This window comes from Oratosquilla oratoria, unplaced genomic scaffold (genome assembly GCF_046742065.1).
Source record: "Oratosquilla oratoria isolate Oo_2021 unplaced genomic scaffold, ASM4674206v1 SCAFFOLD73, whole genome shotgun sequence".
NCBI lineage: Eukaryota > Metazoa > Arthropoda > Malacostraca > Stomatopoda > Squillidae > Oratosquilla > Oratosquilla oratoria.
Genome location: NW_027467737.1, coordinates 178,157 through 200,000, shown reverse-complemented (window position 1 = coordinate 200,000; position 21,844 = coordinate 178,157). Strand labels below are relative to the sequence as shown.

Genomic DNA, 21,844 nt, shown 5'->3' with positions numbered 1-21,844 from the left:
AGAACATCGTTTGCTGTCTTCCTAAAGCATGTCTGCGCTCGGTCCCTTTAATAATTTTACCTTTCCGGATAGTTTCCTCTCTTTCATCCATGTTTCTCTTTCTTTTCTCTCCTCCTTTTAATCTATCTGGTCCTTCTTCTTTTAATTAGGTAATTTGTAGCTTTGGAGTATTTGTTTTCTCTAATAGTTTTTGTACTTTCTATTTTTTCTGCCGATTCCCATGACCTAGATCTGCTTGGACAGTGTTTACTCAGATTCAATGGTACACTGCCCGTGAGCACACAAGGCAATGCGGTTGGACCTTTAGGAGACAACGATCCAACAAGAACGCCCGGGTTTCTTTTGGTTGTGCAATTCATTTGGTTATGAATGATTTTTGGCAGTAATGTCGCCTCCTTTCCAACTGGTTTCTGGTGAGATAGTTCTCTGATGTCACCTTATTCATTAAATTCGGTGGAGCCCTATACATCTAAAGGGTGCCCAATGGTCCACGCCGTCATCATGACGGTACCCCATATATCTATGAGGAATTTCCCTGTTCGCCATCAGGGACGTGCCAGTCAGCAGTGGGTCCTGCGACTGTGTGTGATCTGCTCTTTGTCTGATCTTTCTTACAAAACCTGTTCGATATGGGTGACCCTACAGAGATTTCTTCTTTATCGATATAGCTTTTGCAATAATTAAAATTCCCAAGTCTATCCACCACGTCAAGGTGTCAACTCTCGGGTAGGATATATATATATATATATTATATATATATTGTTACCATAGTCACCCCTGGTGTTTATTACCTTCTCTAATTTTGTAGGCTGACCACTATTTCTGATGTGTTTACATTCATGGACGTAGATCCACATGCTGAAATCTAAGTATTCAAAAATTTAATATGTTTGAAAAATATGTTTATTCCTGTGAGATTATGATGCTCTAGTGATGTAAGAATTCATAGAAATATTTATTGTAATTGCTTTTGGTGTATGATCAATGTATGATTTATATTTTACACTACTAACTATATCGCGGGGAGAGTTGAAACATTATTGGAACTGTCGTCGATAAAAAAAGGGAAAAAGGAACGACTGCAATTCCTTGCTTGTTCCTTCTTCTGTATGTGGTTTGAATTAGATATATAAGTCTTTTGAAGATAATATGGTTGAAAGAATATAAAATGGGAGTAGAAATATGGGGATATATAGTGATAAAACGCACAGAGGAAGAGTAATAATGGATATAAACGGTATGTTGTAAAGGCATGATTTGTAAGGATTAACATTTATGAAGTGATTATATTATTAAGAATCCAATATCCATAGTGCTTGTTGAAGTAGAGCCTGGTTAGGAGACTATGTGAAGGTTATGTAATATGAATATCATATATGGAATGTAAACCGATTAATGGTGCCTTTAATTTGTATATACATTATATGAGTGGAGAGGTGAGATAATGAAACACCTCATATGTACTGAGAATATATTATATACTTGAGTCTGAGATGCAATAATCAAATATATACATTTGATTCTATATTGTTAGGTTTATTCAATATAGGTTTAGATATAATTACCTACTATCTTTCTATATCCTCCATTTATGATGATAATGTGAAGTAGGGATTTCTTTTCTAACTGAAGGGGATGATGAGATATGCTTGTTAGAGAGGGAACTATGCAGTAAGAAGTGAAATTGATATCCGTTATTGTCACTCCACCTGTAAGGGATGAGGCAAGATCTGTTGTTGTCCTCCTAGATCCTTTATTTACTAACCAATTGCTTTAAGGTTAGGGGTGGTAACGTGACAAAATATATATATATATATATATATATATATATGTGTGTGTGTGTGTGTGTGTGTGTGTGTGTGTGTGTGTGTCTGTGTGTAGAAAAGCCACCGGTAAATGAGAAACGTAGTCCGAACGTTTTCGTCTATTTAAGACATCTTCAGGGAATACCTGAAGATGTCTTAGATAGATGAAAACGTTCGGACTACGTTTCTCATTTACCAGTGGTTTTTCCGCAAATTAATTTTCACGTGTTTCTGTGACCGCTTCTTAATATAACTGCACGCCCCACACGAAGCCAACCTGCGATCGGGTGGTGACCAACCAATTTGCCACACAGCGAGAAGAGCTCATCTCGTCCGTTACATCCGGCTGTCGTTGCCTCTCCTGAACATCAGGTTTCCTCTCCCGTCCCTCTTTAGTCGCAGTCCCAACACTGTTCCTCCTTCCATCAGTTCCGGCTCCTTTGAGACCAATCCAAATCGAGCCAAGTGTTCCAATACGTCCGACGGTGGTACAAGGTGCCGCCTTCCCGTTTAAGTCGAGCTTCGTAGCGACACTGCCCTCCATGGCCCTCATTGTCATTCCTATGTCTATATTCGGCCTCTGATGGCTCCTCCTTCTCCATTTCGTACTCGAGTCACGTATCATTGCATTCCTCACTTGTTCGGCGACAAACATGACTTCTCCGAGCTGTGTAATTGCATCCATTCCCAGCACCACTTCAGTTCCCTCTATGACCGACTCATATCGGAATGCCCTCCACCGTCATTTAACTTCTTTGTCTCCCTTCCGTCAACTGTCATCAGGGCCACATCTCCCTGTTTGAATCCTTTAATCAGGTCGGCCGTTACAATCGTGGTTGAACAGCCGGAATCTACTAGTGCTCTTGCACGTCTTCCTCTCAGCTAGACATCTACAATTGGCATACGGTTGGGGAGTGCCCTTATATTGATTCGTAGGCAGCTCGCACAGCAGCCGTCCCTTGTTCGCTTCCCTGCTCGCTTTGTCGAGCGATATGTCCTGGTTCTCTACATTCGTAACAGATAGGTTAAGTCTCTCCACAATCTCCCACACATATAACAATGCATCCTAGGTGGTCTCCACCATCCGTTGTGGTCAGCCCTTTTTCCCTTTTCTGTTGGCCGGTGGACTCTGATCCAGAAGGTCTCCCCTCTTCCCGGGTGAGTCATTGTAGTGGCATCTCGATCCTCGGTCTCGTGCAAAGCCTTTTGATTTCTCTGTCGCTGTTGCATCTAATGGGCTACCCTTGTGTGTCCTTGTGAGAAGTCTAGCACGGACTACTAACAAGTCCATGCTCACAGACACGGCTTCATCTACTTCCTGTAGCCAAGCGGATACATGATCTGGGAAGCCATTCACAAACGCCATTCTAACTACTTGTTCCAAACCTCATCTAAAAGAATTGTACTAGATAGTCACTGTAATGCAGCACAATACACACCATTTATTTGTTTTCTTGTTGGGAGTAAGGAGGTAAAGATTCTTTGGATTTCTTACCCTGGAGCCTCCAACATAGGACTGACCATGAGGAAAGTGTCGTTGTAGAAGGTGCAGTCCGACTAATTTCAACAGAGCCTTGAACTTTGTTGATAGATATTTCAAAACTAATTTAGAAACCGGGGTTCCTTACAGTGCTCGTCCTTCGGAGCCGGGGTTCTTAAGGATCCTCTTGAAAAGTTATATTCTGTCCACTCATGATTCCTATTCAGTTAATTCAGTATTGCCAAAAATATTGTCAAAAATATAACTTTTTGAACTATGAGCATCACCCTGATTCCAAAATGGTATAACATGTCCATGTAGGTGCACTGGTTGCAAAGTAAAAAAGTACACATACAGATATACACTGGGTTTTATGAATATGTAGAAGATAAATAGTCGGCCCGCCCACACAAAAAAAAGACCACGTTTTCCCGCCCTCCGCTGTGAAGAAGAAGAAGAAGAAGAAAGCATCGGTCGGCCCACCTACTAAAGCTGACTGTTTCCCGCCCTGCGCCGAAAAAAAAAAAGAATCGCACGAATTAATTTCCATTGGTCGACCCACCAGTGACCACGTTTCCCACCTTCCGCCGAAAAAAAGTTGCCCCACCCTCCACCACACACACACACACATATATATATATATATATATGTATATATATATATATATATATATATATATATATATATATATATATATATATATATACATCGAATCGTCGGCATCCCCTCGTTGTCCGAGGAAGGGAGGACCCCCCGTTTCCTTCTCTTCAGGATGTTCCTCCGTGTCGATGTCTAATATGGCTGAGCAACCACAGTCGTTGCCGGAAAAGCCGCGAGCATGAATCGCAGGGAAGGGTCGGTGAAGGCTGGGGCTGCGTCGCCTTCGCTTTCCTCTCTTCGCGTCGTTGTTTATCCCGTTCTCTCCGTTGAGTTTCGAAGCCCTCCACGCCACTCTTGACCGCTTGTCTCCACACCAACCGGTCCTGAGCCATGTCTTCCCAGTCAGTTGGGGGGGGGGGGTGCCAGCTTGAACGGCGCTTAGGGGCTCCCCGTGGTCTTTTGCCGTTGGCCAGTTCTCCGAAGAGAATGATTTTAGGAAGTCGAGAGGGTTCCATCCGAGCGACGTGTCCCACCCAGCGAAGGCGGTGCTGGAGGATAGTGGCCTCAACACTGGGGAGGGCCGCACGAGAGACGACCTCGTTGTTGGTGATACAATCCTTCCAGTGGATGTGGAGGATATGCCGGAGCTTGGGCTGTTAGAAACTCTCAAGGCGTTTAATGTCGCGTTTGTAGAGGGCCCAGGTTTCGCACGCGTACAGCAGGGTGGAGAGAACCACGGCCCGGAACACCATGATTTTAGTGTGCATGGTGAGCCCGTGGTTGGTGAAGACGCGATGGGCAAGACGTCCATAGGCAGAGTGGGCTGCTTTGATCCGGTTTTCAATGTCCTTTTCACACGTGACCGTTCTTGAGAGGATGCTCCCTAGGTAGGTAAAGTTGTCCACGCTCTCAACTGGGTGGTCGCTGATCTGTGCGTTGGCTACAAGTGTGGCCTGGTTGGGAGGTAGTTGAGCCAGGAGCTTTGTCTTCTCTGTATTGACCTGCATCCCGAAGCGCTGGAAGGCGTCTACGTAGAGGTCTGTTGTCTGCTCTAGGTGTTCCGGGGACCGATTTAGGGTGGCATTGTCGTCCGCGCATTGCAGCTCCCTGGCACTTATGATGGACGTCTTGGTGGTCGAGCGTAGTCTGGAGAGCTTGAAGAGCCCCCCGTCCAGGCGGTAGCGGACGTCAACTGCTGGTGCATCTTGGGGGATCTCATGGCGGCGGTGGATAGGGAAAACAGTGTTGGGGCCAGGATGCAGCCCTGCTTGAGGCCACCGGTGATGCCAAACGGCTCCGAGATGCCACCTTGATTGAGAACTCTTTCCATCATGCCCTCATGGAAGGCACGGACCAAGGAGACGAAGCGTCCTATATATATATGGAACGAAATAATCTGTTTCGGTTAGCCCGCCCATCACTTGCCCCCGCCCTCCGACGGAAAAAAAAAAAAAAAAAAAAAAAAAAAAAAAATGGAACGACTTACTTTGTTTCGGTTAGCCCGCCCACCACTTGTCCCCGCCCTCCGACGGGAAAAAAAAAAAAAAAAAAAAAAAAAAAAAAAAAAAAAAAAAAGTTTGCTTCGGTCGGGCCCACAAAAGCTAACCACTTGTCCCGTCCTCCGCTGAAAAAAAAAAAAAAAAAAAAAAAAAAAATGGAACGACTTACTTTGTTTCGGTCGGCCCGTCCACCGAAGCCAACCACTTTTCCCGCTCTCCGCCGCGCAAGTTCTTCGAGAAGCTGCGCAGAGTGTTCTATGCCGAAGGAGGCTCTCCGCCTTTCTTCGTCCAGGACCAGAAAGGCTCGGCCGCTGTGTCCTTCTTCGGCCGTCGTTACCGTTATCGCCTATGTCCTGTATTCCGTCGGTAGCTCAGTCTTTCATCACTGCATTTCAATACTGTTCTAAATTCCTTTGTATGTTTGTCTCGTTGTCGGCTGTCCTCTGCGGCCGAGTCTAGCCAAATAGTGTCCGCTTGTCGCCAAAGTCCCCCAAATGGTCTCGAGGTTCTTCGGGAAGATGACAGATCTACGACTGACAAACAAACGTCTCGGATGAAGGATATTTGGGTATATGGTTACGTGTATGTATGTATGTTTGTATGTCTATATGTACACATGTATGTATATACACAATTGTGTAATTATACATGTATTTATATACGTATGCTTGTATGTGGGCATACACATTTGTATGCGTTCGTATATATGACTATGGATATGTCTACAAATACACGTGTATATATGAATGTATGTATGCATGTACAGTACTTCTGTGAGTGTATGAATTCATGTATTTATGTGTGTGTATGTATGAATGTGTGTATGTATATATGTATATATATGTATGTATGTAGACATACATATGTACATGATGCATATATGTGAATACGTATACATACATATACGCTTGTATGCATGTATGTGTGTGTATGTACGTATACGTGTATGCATATATTTGTACATGTATATATATATGTAAGCATGTATGTATGCAAAAATAAATGTATGTAGGCATTCACATGGGTATATATACAAATATGTACCTATGTATATATGTGCTATTGTATGGACGCATGTGCACATGAATTCATGATAACATATATGCATAAATGTCTGGATGTTTGCATGTATGCATATATGAATGTATGTATGTACAATATGTTTGTATGTGTGAATGTGCATATATATATATATATATATATATATATATATATATATATATATATATATGTATATATATATATATATATATATATATATATATGTATGTACATTTACATATATATATATGTATATATATATATATATATATATATATATGTATATAAATATATATATATATGTATATATATATATGTATATATATATATATATATATATGTATGTATGTATATAGTTATGAATGTATGTAGTCATACACATGTCTATGTATCCATATATGTAAATGTAAACATATGCATGCATATATGCACGCATGTACGTATATATGCATGTTTGTATACATACATATATGTCTGCATGCTTTCATATACTCATATATATATATATATATACATGCATGCATACATGTATGTATTAATGTCTGTGTGTATGTATGTATGTATGTATGCATGCGTGTAAGTATGCTTATATGTATGTATATATGCATGTATGTATATATGCTAATAAGAACACAGGTACGTGTGTTCACTTAAGCAAAGTAGACCACTTGGAAAAAGAAACTAACGAAGCAGAATGCTTTCGTATATTACATCTTCAGTGCAAAAAATACCTTCAGTACTTTTTGCACTGAAGAAGTAATATACGAAAGCGCTCTGCTTCGTTAGTTTCTTTTTCCAAGTGGTCTACTTTGCATGCATGTACAGTGTATATGTTTATACATTATGCATGTATATATGCATATACGAGTATGTATGCATGTATGTATATATGCATGTATATATGTATGCATGTATGTATGTGTGAATGTATTTGTGCATATATGTACGCACGTACGTGTGCATGTATTTATCCGTGTATGTTATTCTATTGACAATAATGATAACAAATATTATAAAAAAAAAAGTCTTCCGCATTTTGAGCGATCAGCTACACAAATCGTCAGAACGTCACCGGCTATCCAAATGAACAAAATTTGTATTAGAGAGAAGATTACTCCAAGAACTTTGCACCGGGGCGGCACTTAGGCATATAAGGGCTCTGCTCGAACGCTCTGCCCTGTATTGGCTGTGGCTCCCCGCACTGCCTGCTCATGAACTGTCAGTCACGGCTGTACATGGAATTTGGAAGTAAGCATGTGTGTGTAATACAGAGAGATTTAAAAAAGACAATAAAAAAGCGAAAACGACAATACGAAATGAACATCGCTGAGAAATCCAAAGAGAATCTCAAAGAATTGTACAGTTACATTAGAGATAAAAAGGTTATTAGGAATTACATTGGCCCACTATTATCTGCTGACGGTCAACTTGAGTATTCAAACGAAGGAATGTGTAATATTTTAAACAACTATTTTAGCTCAGTATTCGTAAACGAAACACCTCAAAGTGAACTTCAAACTGAAACCTGTGAAAAATCTAGGGTAAACTTACTACGGTAAATAAAAAAAAAAAAAAAATTAAAAGGTGTATAGAGAAACTCAAAATTAATAAAACACCAGGGCCTGACGGTTGGCATCCAAGAATCTTAAAGGAAATGAAAAATGAGATTGTTCCATTATAAATGATTTTCAAGAAATCCATCATATCCGGAGATGTCCCAAGAGAATGGAAGCTAGCAAACGTCACTCCAATATTCAAAAAAAGGTGACAAAAAAAAAAAACTACAAGCCTAAGCTTGACTTCAATCGTAGGAAAAATGATGGAAACTATCATCAGAAATGCTGTTGAACATCATTTAGAAAGTAACTGTTTGATAAATGATAGCCAATATGGATTTAGACGGAAACGTTCTTGCGTGACTAATTTGCTCGAATTCTATAACACAAAGTCATCTCGAGTTATAACAAAAGAAGCAATATAGATTTAATATATTTAGACGTTGCAAAAGCTTTTCATACCGTCCCACACGAAAGACTACTTACTAAATTAGATTCACACGGAATAAGTGGCAGCCTATTAAGTTGGACTAGTAATTGGTTGATCGAAAACAGAGAGTCGTTTTAAATGGAAAAACTTCTAGATGGAAAAATGTTATGAGTGGTGTTCCTCAGGGTTCCGTCCTTGGGCCACTTCTATTCATAGTATATATAAGTGATATAGACCACAGACTAAAATCTATTGTCTCCAAATTTGCTGATGATACAAAATTGTGCGGAATGGCAAATGATCACTTAAATCAATTAGATATTCAAGAAGATTTAAATAAATTACAGCAATGGTCTGAAAAGTGGCTTATGAAATTTAACACAAGTTAATGCAAGGTTATGCACATGGGTAAAAATAACAGTAAACACGATTACAAGTTATTTGGAAATTCGTTAACAAAAATGGACAGTGAGAATTCTCTAGGGGTAATTATCAGTAACGATCTCAAATTGTCTAAGCAGTGTATTTCAGCCTCTGAGAAAGAAATGAGATTCTAGGACTAATTGCGCGATCTTTTGACTTCAAAAGTTCACCTCTCATTAACAAACTATATAAATCGTTAGTTTGCCCACATTTGGAATATGCTTTTTCTGCATGGTCACCGAGTCTCATTAAAGACATTGACAGATTGAAAAAAGTACAAAGGCGAGCCACAAAACTGATTCCAAATATAAGAAATAAATCTTACAAAAATCGACTAAAACATATGAATCCGTTTTCCCTAAAAGAAGCATAGACATAGACGTGACTTGATACAGGTATTTAAGATTCTAAAGGGGATTGACAACATCAAAAGTGACAAAATTCTTACACTGCATGAGAATCGACAAGAAATAATGGTCTAAAACTGTCAGGAAATAGATTTAATTTGAAAGTGGGTAGAAACAGCTTCGCCAACCGTGTAGTTAATGAATGGAATAAACTTCCTGCAGATGTAGTGCAATGTAGTTTACTTCAAAGCTTTAAGATTCATTTAGATAAACATTTAAGCAAGATGCTGTAATGACAGCAATTTTGTCTTTTTAATTATTATTTGCTTGATTTCCATTTATTATTATTTATCTGTCAGTTTATTATCTATTATTTGCTTGTTTGTTTATTATTTAACTATACCTATGTAGTATCTACTATTATTTCTATTATTAATTTTTTTTATTTTATTTCATCTTTTTTTATCATTTATATTTACATATTCGCATCCGACCTAGTTATGGACCAATAGGTCTCCTGTCAGTATGGTCCGCCTTTGTAATCCTTTGCTCAATAGGGGCAGTAACGGCTTACAGTTACGTAGTGGAAATTCGCGCACCTTGAACCAAGGTCTAAATATACAGGTCAGACCATTTGAATTATTGTGCGCAGCTTCTGACGTCATTAGGCTGGGTCCGTTTTCTCTTTGTGAAACACTGAAGAAAATGTGAAACGCCAAGGAAGACAAGAACTATATTTTATATATTATATATATACATATATTATATATCATACTATATATTCATATATATAGACAGGAACTATAATATTTTATACATATTTACATATATATTTTATATAATATTTGTCAGAATATAACTAATTGTGTGGAGCGGTGCGAGCGAAGGCAACGACATTCTCGAACGACGCACCAGCTTCAACTGACAGCTATAGGACCCGTGAACCCCACTTTGAACAGCCAGGTGACGTTCACGGGCCCGCTGCGCCAACTCCCTCAAAATTCGGTCGGAAGTGGTTAGACCTTATATCCTTAGATCTTGCCTTGAACGAGACGAATACTCTGTTCAAACGCTGTGAGCCCGTTTTCACGTCATGATTGAGGAATGTTATCCACTACTGCCATGGCGAACGGATCCTGATGAAACAAAGAATATTAACCATACGGTGTTCACCAAGTGGTGATGGCAATGGTGGTAGTGGAGGCAGGGGTGGTGGTAATGGTGGTAGTGGTGATAGACATGGAAGTGGCAGTAAGGACAAACACACAGAAAAACATACATGCACACACACATATGCACACACACACACACGGCTCGTTGGTGAAGTGGATAGCATTTCGATCATCCAACTCTGTGAAACCGAGAACTTGCCACGATAAGTGCTCGAAAAGCTTAACAATACAGGAAGTTGATATTGCCCCTCCAGTAGAATTCCACAGAGCTTGACTTCAACAGACTTCAGATGACTCCAGAAGACTCGAAGAGACTACGACAGTCTCCAACAGAGGCAAATTTTAGATTTCAAACGAAACAGCTGTCCTGGACATGTCTTGGATAGTCCGACAGAGGAAGAATAGATATAGTGAATTAGAGCAATTGTTATTTATTTTTAGGTTTAGACACGGTACTGTTGCGCTGCATCACCTTCCTTATCATTTGAATGTATCTTATATTTTTGTGTTACGACCATTGTCACGAGATTTCATTCAGCTGCAACATATATATTAGCTCCAGTGCTTTCTAGCCTTTGAATAGGGTGTGTCTCAATAGGACAGTGGCGGATCCAGGATCAAAATTGGGGGGCGACGGGTGAGGCTAAACTGAATTCCTCCCTCTGAGTAGTCTGAGATATAATACTATATCTACTCATTATTTTTCAGATCTCCTTGTACTTTAAGCATGTATAATAGAAACAACATTCATTTGCTATGGTTTGAAAAGCTGTTTATATACTGTATATGTATGTATGTGTATGCGTGTGTGTATAACTTTCTGAATAGCAGGGTGCAAGTATGGCTTAAAAAAGAAAATAGAAAATACAAACATAAATGGGTCTGAAATTGTTTATAGCAGCATCTAACAGACACTTGCCGCAGCCTCCACAAACAGCATACCCATTGCACTATATAGCAGAACGCCCACACATGACAAGATACATTAAAACCACACAAATACTCTCCTCTTCCTCCACAAACCTCAGCCACCAGAAGTACATCCATAATCACACTCTGCTCCATTAACAAACTGAGAGACAGTACATTGCTGCATGCCAGAGACCCTGATATTCATCCCTCTGAATCCTCTCTCCCCCAAAATTACCACCTGGCCAGACTGCAGTGGAGCCACCATCCAGCCCTTGTAAGCTACTAGGAGAGGCTGAATGACTGACTGCATCGCAACACTTCACTCCACACTATACAACATATTATGGAAGAGTTCATTGTACACAATCACACATGCCAACAACACAATATACACTATAAAAGACTTGTGGGGAAATCCTCATTCCAGCTGTGGTGATCCTCAGTGAGGTGGGATTGCTTGGCCAGGCAGTCTAGGGAACAACAACAACAACCATGTCTAAAATAGGGTTAGATTTCCTACTATGAATCCCTTTTCAAAGTCTTACAGCAGCTCCTCATTCTATCTCCTACCAAAGAAGAGGGAGAAAAGCTGTCTGAGATTCAAAATCAGATTGAAGGAAAACCCATTGCTATTTTACTTCTAGTGGTGCTCCTGGGTAATGCTAAGAACGAGAAAGTGACAGACTGACAGCATATGCTGTCACTATCTCCCTAATTATACCAAGGGTTTCTTGCAAGGCAGTACAAGAAATCTTAAAAGACCATGAGCCAGGCCAAGTTTTTTCTCAAATTTGAGGGTATAATGTCTAGTCTATACAAATACAGTAGGCCTACAACACTAATTAAAAAGTAATTGTGGTGTAATAAGTATAGAGATGTCTCTGTATGTAAATGAAAGTGTATGTTGGATTGGGGGAAGTAGAAACTGTTCTAGAGGGATGATAGATGTATGGCTTCTGTGGTGCCCTTCTTAGCTCTTGGGTCCTGGAAGAAAATACAGGCTGGTCCCCGGCTTGTAAAGCCCCTAGCAATAACCAGTATTTTAATCCTGACAAATGTATTGGAAACAATGATCCATAAGTCAAAAGTAAGACTTGCATGGTGCTGTCCAGAATGATTTTGAGAATGTGACATATTAAGCTTGAACATTTGTTAATGATGACAATAATAAAGGTTCAATATGATGATGATAAGTGATGATCACATTAATACATGTAATTCAGTCATGATCAGGATAACCAGAGGTAACTTGGAATGATGCTCAGGTGTCATAATAGTGTGTAATAAGGTAATAAATAATAATAGCCATCATAACACCAAAAGAAATGTGAGGTATGTTATAGTATACTTAAGCATCTGTGTTGTTTATTGGGCAGTTCCCCTACATGGGTCACTGGGGTATTTTATTCAGCTGAGGGGATTTTTTTTTTTTATCAAATTTTTATTTCTATTATGTCTTTAGTTTTATTTTACAATTTTTTTTTTTCTTTAACAAGCACCCAGACCTGGCTTCGCCAGGTGTGCTTGGCCTACGGCGTAGCTCGCTTCGCTTCGCGCCCTGCCCTACGGGCAGTTTTAATGTACCAAAATGGGAAAATAAAAGAGTAACAATAAATTCCATAATCTTATTTAGACCTACTACGATTTTGTACATGAAAAATACATTAGACACATAAGTGGAAATTCAAATCTTCCTTCTCTTTCTAACGATGTCCCTCAGTGAAAGGTCTTTAGAATAATCCACTGTGTAAATTTCTTCGGGCATAATCATGGCTACGGCTTCTTCTTCTGTCTTACTGAAAATTTATCTTGGAATGCACACGATGGATTGATCAGGTTCTTCTTCCCCTATTTGCGAAGGAGTCTTCAAAATCTCCCGAAGGAGTCGTCAAAGTCTACTGACGTTGTCGTCAAATTCTCCCCTCGTCTCTCTCTGTTTCTCTTTCTCGTTAGGTCAATCATAGAGGCAATAAAATTTCGGAAGGTGGTCATAAAAACGCCATGAAATTTTCAAAACTGAAAAACTTTATTTATGTATATAGATTCTCTTGGCAATATTTCGTAAAGATTCTCTTAGCAATATTTCGTAAAGATTCTCTTGGTAATATTTTGTAAAGATTCTCTTGTTAACCTTTGGTAAAGATTCTCTTGGCAATATTTCATGAATGTTTTCTCATTAATATTTCGTAAAGATTCTTTTATCAGAATTCCATAAAGATTCTCTTTTTCTTGTTAGCACCACTTTCTTTTCCATGGTAATATTAGTGTTTCCGGTGATGACTCATTTCTGGGTTGGGCCTTGCGTAGGAGGTTGGAAGGTTTAGAGAGAAATATTTTTTTAAGTTAGTGGAGTGGAGATTCTCTTGGCAATATTTCATAAAGATTCTCTTTGCAATATTTCGTAAAGATTCTCTTGGTAATATTTCGTAAGATTCTCTTGTTAACATTTGGTAAAGATTCTCTTGACAATATTTCGTAAATATTTTCTCATTAATATTTCGTAAAGATTCTTTTGTCAGAATTCCGTAATTCCGTTTTTATGTATATAGATTCTCTTAGCAATATTTCGTAAAGATTCTCCTAGCGTTATTTCATAAAGATTCTCTTGGTAATATTTCGTAAAGATTCTCTGAATCTGAGTCAGATGTGTCCCCGGGAGTTAGTGTTTCCGGTGATGACTCATTTCCGGAGTAGGAGGTTGGAAGGTTTAGAGAGAAATATTTTTTTATGTATATAGACGTTTCTATGTATTTTGTAACTATTTTTCTTCAATATTTGTTTTCTATTTTTCTTTTTTATTTTATCTTCGTCGTTTATCTTTCTACAATTTTTATTTTGTTGAAGTATTTTTATCATTTTATCTCTATATCTTTATTCTTATTACTTCTATGTTGCATTTATGTTTATGATTTATTCTTTCACTTTATTTTCTGTTATTTTCATCTGTTTTACTAATGGTACAATTAGTAATGATAGTAATTCATGTTCTGATTGAAGAATTTGTGATTTTGCTGTTTTGGAGCGTACCGACATGAGATGTAGGTATTTTCAGGATAATTCCTTGAATTGTGATTTGGAAAGCATCGGTTTCCATCTTGACACCAATAGCAATGGTTACTCTGATAGTGTTCCTGAATACCTTGGGCATAGTAACTAGGGTAACTGTAGTAATAGGCGTTTGTTTGTTTTTTGTTTGTCGGTTTTGCTGCCACATTGTGTACCATTAGTCTGGTGTTCTTTGACACCTGGCCTCGTCTGGTATGATAGTTAGGGCAAGTACCATTGCACCAGTTGGCTTGGTATTGTCGATGAGTATTGCCTTGGTAACGTGGTTGGTATTGCATTGTTTGGTAATTGTTTTGTTTATTACAAATGGTCCGGTTGTTTCTTGTAAGATCAGGCTTCTGGATTGGCTGTCCTCGTTGGTTTGCCTTCCTGTGGGGCTTTCTTTGACAGGATTCTGCCATTTCTTTCTTCGCCTGTCTTTGGAGGAAAGAATTGGTCACCGGTACCCCCTCGAACTCTTTCGTTACTTCAGCCAAAGCCATTTTGTATCTTCGAGATCGATGCTCCTTGTGGCTGAGGTTTCTCGTCTCCTCTTCCTCTGGACGCAAAGTTTGGTGTTTTTGTTCGCTCTGGAAGGAAAGAGACAAAGGAGAAGAAACATCGATCTCACAAGCGACGATGTCGGGTTCTTTTTGTTCACTGATCTCGCTTATCACGGCATCGGGAACTGCAGATTCCTGAAGGGTCGCTTTGTCACGAACTGGAAGTTCTTGAGTGGCCTCCAGGTCCAATGCCTGTGCCCTTGAGAAAGAAGTTCCTTCGGACGAGTCTTCGTGTGGGCCCAAAATATTCTCACTTTCGTGAGGAATCTCCGCTTCACCCAGAAGGTTCTGCCCTTGTTTGGGTTCTTGGAGTTCTTTGTAGTTGTCTTTGGGCTCCTGCTGCTTATTGTCGTCAATGGGAAAAGGGTCTTCGAAGTCGACCGATGGCTTTTGGTCTTCGCTGGTTCCTCTTCCGCAGCAGGACAAAGCTCTCAAAGCTTCGCGGCACGTTTCCGAAACTGTCCGAAGAGCTTTGCCGAGGCCCTCGACGACACAGTTCAAGTAGTTGATCATTCCTGTACCTTAAATTCCTCTGGACACTTCTTTTGTTTCGCGAAAATGGCGCATCCTCTTCAGACTGATAAACTGACAGAGTCAGTTTTCGACAGGTGAGGCCATGAACATTTGCATACATTAACAGTTACTGTAGGAATTGTGGTGGTGATCTATAGAAGAAATAGTGATTCTATTTCGAGTATATATGTATCCATGCATGTGTGTGTATATGCCCACGTGTGTACATATGTAATTAAGTATACAGTGTTTTTACATTCTCTCAAATGATTCATTCTCTGTGGTAAAGAGAGAACGATCGATAAAAGCGGTGACTATATTTTATGATGCGAGTATTATTACGTCACGTCGTACGGCTGGCATTGGCTGCTGCCCGCGATATTTAAGTTCCGTACTGAAAATACATATTATAGTGTTTGAATATGGTAAAAAGGATAAAAATCATTAAATAAACTACTGTACATGTTTAATAGGCTATATTCAGTATCTCTGGTGGTTAATATACAGGTAGGCTAGGTACAGTGACCACGGAACAGAGTGGGGATCGACTTACGATGAGATCGTCTTACGATGGCTCTATCGAAACCTAATGCCATCGTAAGTCGACGTTTACCTGTATACAGTGTATGTATATGTACGTAATTGGGTTTGAATGCTCCAAAGTATTATTCAAACCCTTCAGTTAGGGTTGTGTTTTTTACTGTAGCCTTTTTGGAATATACATCTTGCTGGTAATTGCTATTTTCTTAACAGCTCTATCTGTGGGCGGGAATTGATGTACGTGAAAGATATAAAAATTCTTTACGATTCCATCTGTATCTTTTTGCCTTTTTAAGAACGTTTCCTAGGATGAGGTGGATGGATGGGGTGAAGGGGGCTTTGGGGAAGAGGGGAATGTCTGTTGAGGAAGGAAGGGAGAGGACGGAAGACAGAGGTGAGTGGAGAATGGTTGTATATGGATGATGTTGTGATTGCATGAGGAGGAATGGGCAGGGGGGTGGGGTAGTATGTGTGAGTAAATTTTGATGCAGCCCAAAGGGATTTCTCCCCGTCCTCTCCTTATATGCAAGGGGGGACGGAGAGGGGGGGTTGCCGATTAAATGAAGCGGCCTTGCTGTGGATGTGCTGTGTCTTGCGACACTGCTTCTGACCCAGGGCGGTGGGCAGGGTGCAGGGATGACCCGTCATCCAGGAGGTGCTCAGATGAGAGGGAGGGTGGGAGGGGTGTGGAGTGTATTTGGGGATGAAATGGGTGGGAGTGTTTTTATGCCTTTCCCTTTTTGGCTACCTCCCTTGGAAGGGGGAAAAAGCCTTGGTATATGTATGTATGTATGTAAGAACGTTTCCTTATGTTTAGGTTTTATTTTCCTTCCTGGTTCTATGGCGCGCTGGTTGGTAGTGATTGGCGTTGAGGGCTTGTGACGGCGCAGAACTAATGTCGAGCACTGTTCACATCTTGAAAGCTATAGTAAAATGACAATAGTAATGTTAACGATAATGATAATATTAATGGTGAAAATACTAACGCTAATAATAATGATATATTAATCTGTCTATATATCAAATGCAGTGTTCCCTACGTGGTTACTAAGTCTATTCCATTCCTTGACCACTCTATTAGTAAATCAGCTATGAGAAGTGAGGAAAGGAATGGGGTTGGAAAGCGAGCTGGCAGATGAAAGAATATTGGGGTGGTTTGTGTACACAGAAATGATTGAGAAAGACTAGCAAATAGAGTGAAAAGGGAATGTTTGTTGAGCAGGGAGGGAAGTAGGCAAGAGATAGGTGTGAGTAATATGTAATAAAAGTAAACAGAGTAAAAAAAAATAAAATGTTTAAATGTCAATACCCACAGACAGTAACGACACAAAATAGGCCTGGCCACATATTCCAACTGCTCCAGATGCAACCGCCACACAGAACGCTTCATACTATTATGCTCCACAAAATCCCCAGACGACATGCCAGACACCTCAGAAATACAAATCTCTTCCTACGCAGATGACATAACAATCACATGCACACATCGTAACACAGACAAAGCTGCAGAAATAATCCAGCCATACCTTGACACACTCAACACATGGTTCATCACAAACAGACTCAAAATAGCTCCAACCAAATCTACAGCAACACTTCTCACCAACTGGACAAAAGAACACAAATACATACCTCATCTCTACATCAACAACACTCTAATACCACACACAAACACACCGAAAATTCTTGGTGTAACATACGATACATCCATGTCTTTCAAACAACACATCACAAACATAAAAAACAAATGCACACCCAGACTTAACGCACTTAAGTCAATCACTGGAACAACATTTGGACAAAACAAAGAAACTAATATAACAATATACAAACAATGCATACACTCAGTGTTGAATTATGCGAGTCCTGTATGGGCTCCTAATCTCAGTGAGACACACCACAACACCCTTCAAATCATACAAAACAAAGCCCTAAAAACAATTACAGGCTGCACAAATACAACACCTACAGACCATTTACACCATGAAACAAAAGTTCTCAAAGTCAAGGACCACCTCGACATGAGAGGCACACAAACACTTTCCGCAGCCACCACAAACACATTGCACCCGCTACACTACATAGCAGAACACCCACACACACCAAGAAACATTAAAACAACACCCAAAGACCTTTATCACGCACAGATAATCTCTTCTCTTCCTCCACAACCACCAAATACCAGCCTCCAGAAACATATTCATAATCATATCACTCACCACTCCATTAACACACTGAAAGACAACACACTGCTGCATGCCAGACCCCCTGATATCCACCCTTCTGTCATAGAAACCTATGACAGTATTAAAAAAAGGTGTAGTCATAGGTTTCTACCTCAGAGCTCTCAGAATTTGTAGCCCTGAATTCTTAGAGGACGAGTTTAGGCACATAAAGGAGGTTTTTCATAAATTAAAATATCCAGAGTGCATCATCCACCAGTGTAAGAAAAAGGCACTCAAAATAATGGAAGGGCGGGAACCAACAAAAGATCCAGCTAGGAGGCTTATCCTTCCAGCCAGCAGCGTCACCGCCACCCTCACCCGGACACTTGGGCGTTGCAACATTCAGGTAGTGGGCCAGTCCAGCAGAACTATCAAAGAGCTTTCAAGAAGGAATGACAGCCAGGACGAGATGTGGGGAAAAAACGCTGGTGTCTACCGCATACCCTGTGCTGGATGTGATAAAGTATACATCGGCGAGACTTCCTGTGACCTGAAGACCCGGATCCGGGAGCATCGCTACGATTCCCGGAACAACATCACCACCAACGCCTGTGTTATCCACCGGAACACCAACGACCACCTGATGGATTGGGATAACGCAGAACTTCTGTTTAGTGAACCAGATAGGATGAGGAGAAAATGCCTCGAAGCGGCCGCCATTCAAAGCTTCAAAACCATTGAGCAGAACAGAGGCATGTTTAACATCGCCCCTCCTATAATCCATCTGTTACCCGCATTAAATAAATGTATGAAATGTCCCCCTTAGTCCACTTCAACAAACTGTCCGAAATGTCCTCCTTTGTCTCCACCAAGTCCCACCCGTCCCCCTCCTCCCCCTCCACCTACCGCCCACCCCTCCCTGATAACCTCTCCCAGTTCCTTCCCTGTTGGCTTATATGTGCTCAGAGTGTGTGTCATGTCTGTACTTGAAAAAGCTGTAACAAGCGAAACGTAGTACTAATAAAGGTTTCGATCTCACAAGGTGTTTATTCTCACAGTCTTGTCGGCTTTTGCCATTGTGATTCAACAGGCTAGTTCTAAACTGTGGTTTAGATTTCGAAGTGGGAGAATAACAGCTTCTGAAATGAAAAGTGTATGTGTGACTGATCCTACTTCTCCATCACAGAGCCTTATAAAAAGAATAAGCTATCCTTAAAGCTGTAGATTCTTTTCCAAAGCTACACAGTGGGGATGTGAGCATGAGAAAGATGCAAAGGATATATTTCTTGAACAATTGAAACAGCTTCATGAGAATGTAAAATATGAAAAAACTGTTTTTTTATCAGTACAACAGTTCCACATATTAGTGCTTCACCTGATGGCATTATTACATGTGAAGAATTAGAACAGAACACGAAAATCTTGGAAACCTGCATGGACCCGAGAAAGTTAATGATAATAGAGGCCCTTTATATCAAGGATAAAAACCCTAACTTTAACATACAGGCACTTGATTTATTAGTGCTACCCAGTATGAGAACACAGGGTAGGCCAGAAGTATGAGGAGATAATTTATGCATAATTTTCAAACTATCATGTGATCTCCCCTAGTCTTATAATTTCGCGTGGTCAAATATTGCACTTTGATGACATTTGACACACTCCCTGAAGAAGGCTCAGTTGAGCCAAAATCCGGATCAGAGAATATGTCCACCTATGCACGAGTTCTACAGAGTTTAGACCCTGCTACACAGCAATTAGTGAGATCTTTAGAAAGTTTCCCCAAGAAAATTATCAATGCAGAACACAGCATAATCTTCAACAAAATTTGTTTATTAGAAAACTTACTGCCTGTATGAATTATTCTTAATTTAATTTTTTATTTACTGGACTTATCTTATTTTTAGATTAATATGTCAAACTTACTCATGTCTATGTACCCTGTTAATGCAAAATATTTGTTGTTCCTTTGTGCTTTCTGATAAAATATGGGTCAGGCATAGTATAAAAAAAAAGAAAGAAAAAAAAAAAGAAAGATGAAACTGAAAAAAATGTCAGGTTTGAATATTAGCAGCAGCAGACATAAAGAACTAGATTTTAGTGTACCTACTGCCTAGGCCTAGTATCAAGGTTATATAATTATCTATATATAACCTTGGCTAGTATTAATTGCCTGTCCTCCACTGTTGTTCAGATTCAGTGCCAGCTAGGCCCTACACCATATTTATTGCCCGGACATGTTTTAATTAACAGGACATAGCCTGATCACGTTTCAAACCTAATCTATAAGTTATGAACTCATTACAAAAATAGACCTGGGCCTACTAACCAGGAATAAAGTGAGATGAACAGATTCTAATATTGTCCAAATTCTTTCCATCAAAGTTCTGCTGTAAGCTCGCCAACCATAAGTGTCGTCGTTCTTCACAAAACTTTTCCCATTCCAAACCTTGATTTTTAATAAATTTAGGGAGTCTGTAAAACTGCAGTTCTTTCTCTCTATTTGACCTATTATGGCATCCCACAACTCTACAGTAATTCACCATTGTTATTTAAATTTATCGCGAAAGACACAATGAATAAATGACAGGTGAGCACGTTAAACAGGTCAGGCAAGCACGTTTGTTTACATGCCAATGCCTCCAATATGGCCGGTTTCCGGTTTGGTGACGTCACGTGTAAGGCCTCTATAGCGGCGGCGATGCCGAAAGAACGGAGGCGTTGAGTGCAAGAATGGACTATGCGCAGTTGGAGTGATGACTTCATGTGGTGTTCAAGGGATAATGCCAGCTGGAGACCTTGTGGTGGTTCAGAAATAGGACCACCTCCATACAAAGGAATAGAAATTTGCAGTGGTTTTCTAGTAGATGTATAGAAATTATTTTATTGTACTGGCAGTTACGATGGCAAATACTGCATTATTTATGGGAGGAGGGGTTGTCAACGATAGAGGGCTTCCATTTACTCTTCTCGTTCTTCTCTTCTGTTCCGGACTAATAAAATATATGCAAGATATACCTAGGAGACGAGTCAGAATGTGTACCAACTCTTCACGTAAACACCAAAACTGACGACAAAGAACATATCATAACATGTCCCACTGATCTCAAAAACATATCAGAAAGCACCAAAAACAGCTCGTCCACCACTTATCAAGACCTCGCAACAGCCCCTTGTGAACCTGAACTGTATCCTCTACTAAGACCAAGAAACCTGAAACAAGTCCAGAATAAAAACCACCATGACCAACAGACCAAACTATTATCATGTAATGATATCTATAACCTCTACCTTGTTGCACATGATCTGCAGGACTTCGTCCCTGAGATAGCTTCCCAGAACTCACCCGTTCCCTAGGGTTGAGAGAAATCCTGAATTAATTCAACAGTTTGCTTCAAACTAGATCTGAGAGTGACACCTTAATACTCTCATATGACACCACTTTCAATATTGGTGACTTATGTCATACCTGTCATCTTTCAGCATATGTTCAAAGACTCCTTGTATCCCACTTGCATTCAAGCTTCATCAACGAAAATACCAGTCACTCCATGAAGACATCCTCAGAATCCTCAGGCACAGAATACCTCATTTGAAAACATTGAAAGTACCCATCGTCACTGACAGAGAATGAGGAATTATTACGCAATCTCCAATGAACTACCCAATTCTAATCTTCTCCTCTGATCATTTGTTCATAAGGTTCGGTTGGAGCTAGAGGGATGTGATGGCAAGGTTTCCCCTGTAGCAAAA

General features: G+C 40.0%; 1 protein-coding gene across 1 annotated transcript in view; it reads right to left on the bottom strand.

The window, feature by feature from the left end:
• Positions 1-21,844, bottom strand: part of LOC143023966 (uncharacterized) — a 282,814-nt gene that overhangs the window by 237,957 nt on the left and 23,013 nt on the right. The gene's annotated exons all lie outside the window — the stretch shown is intronic.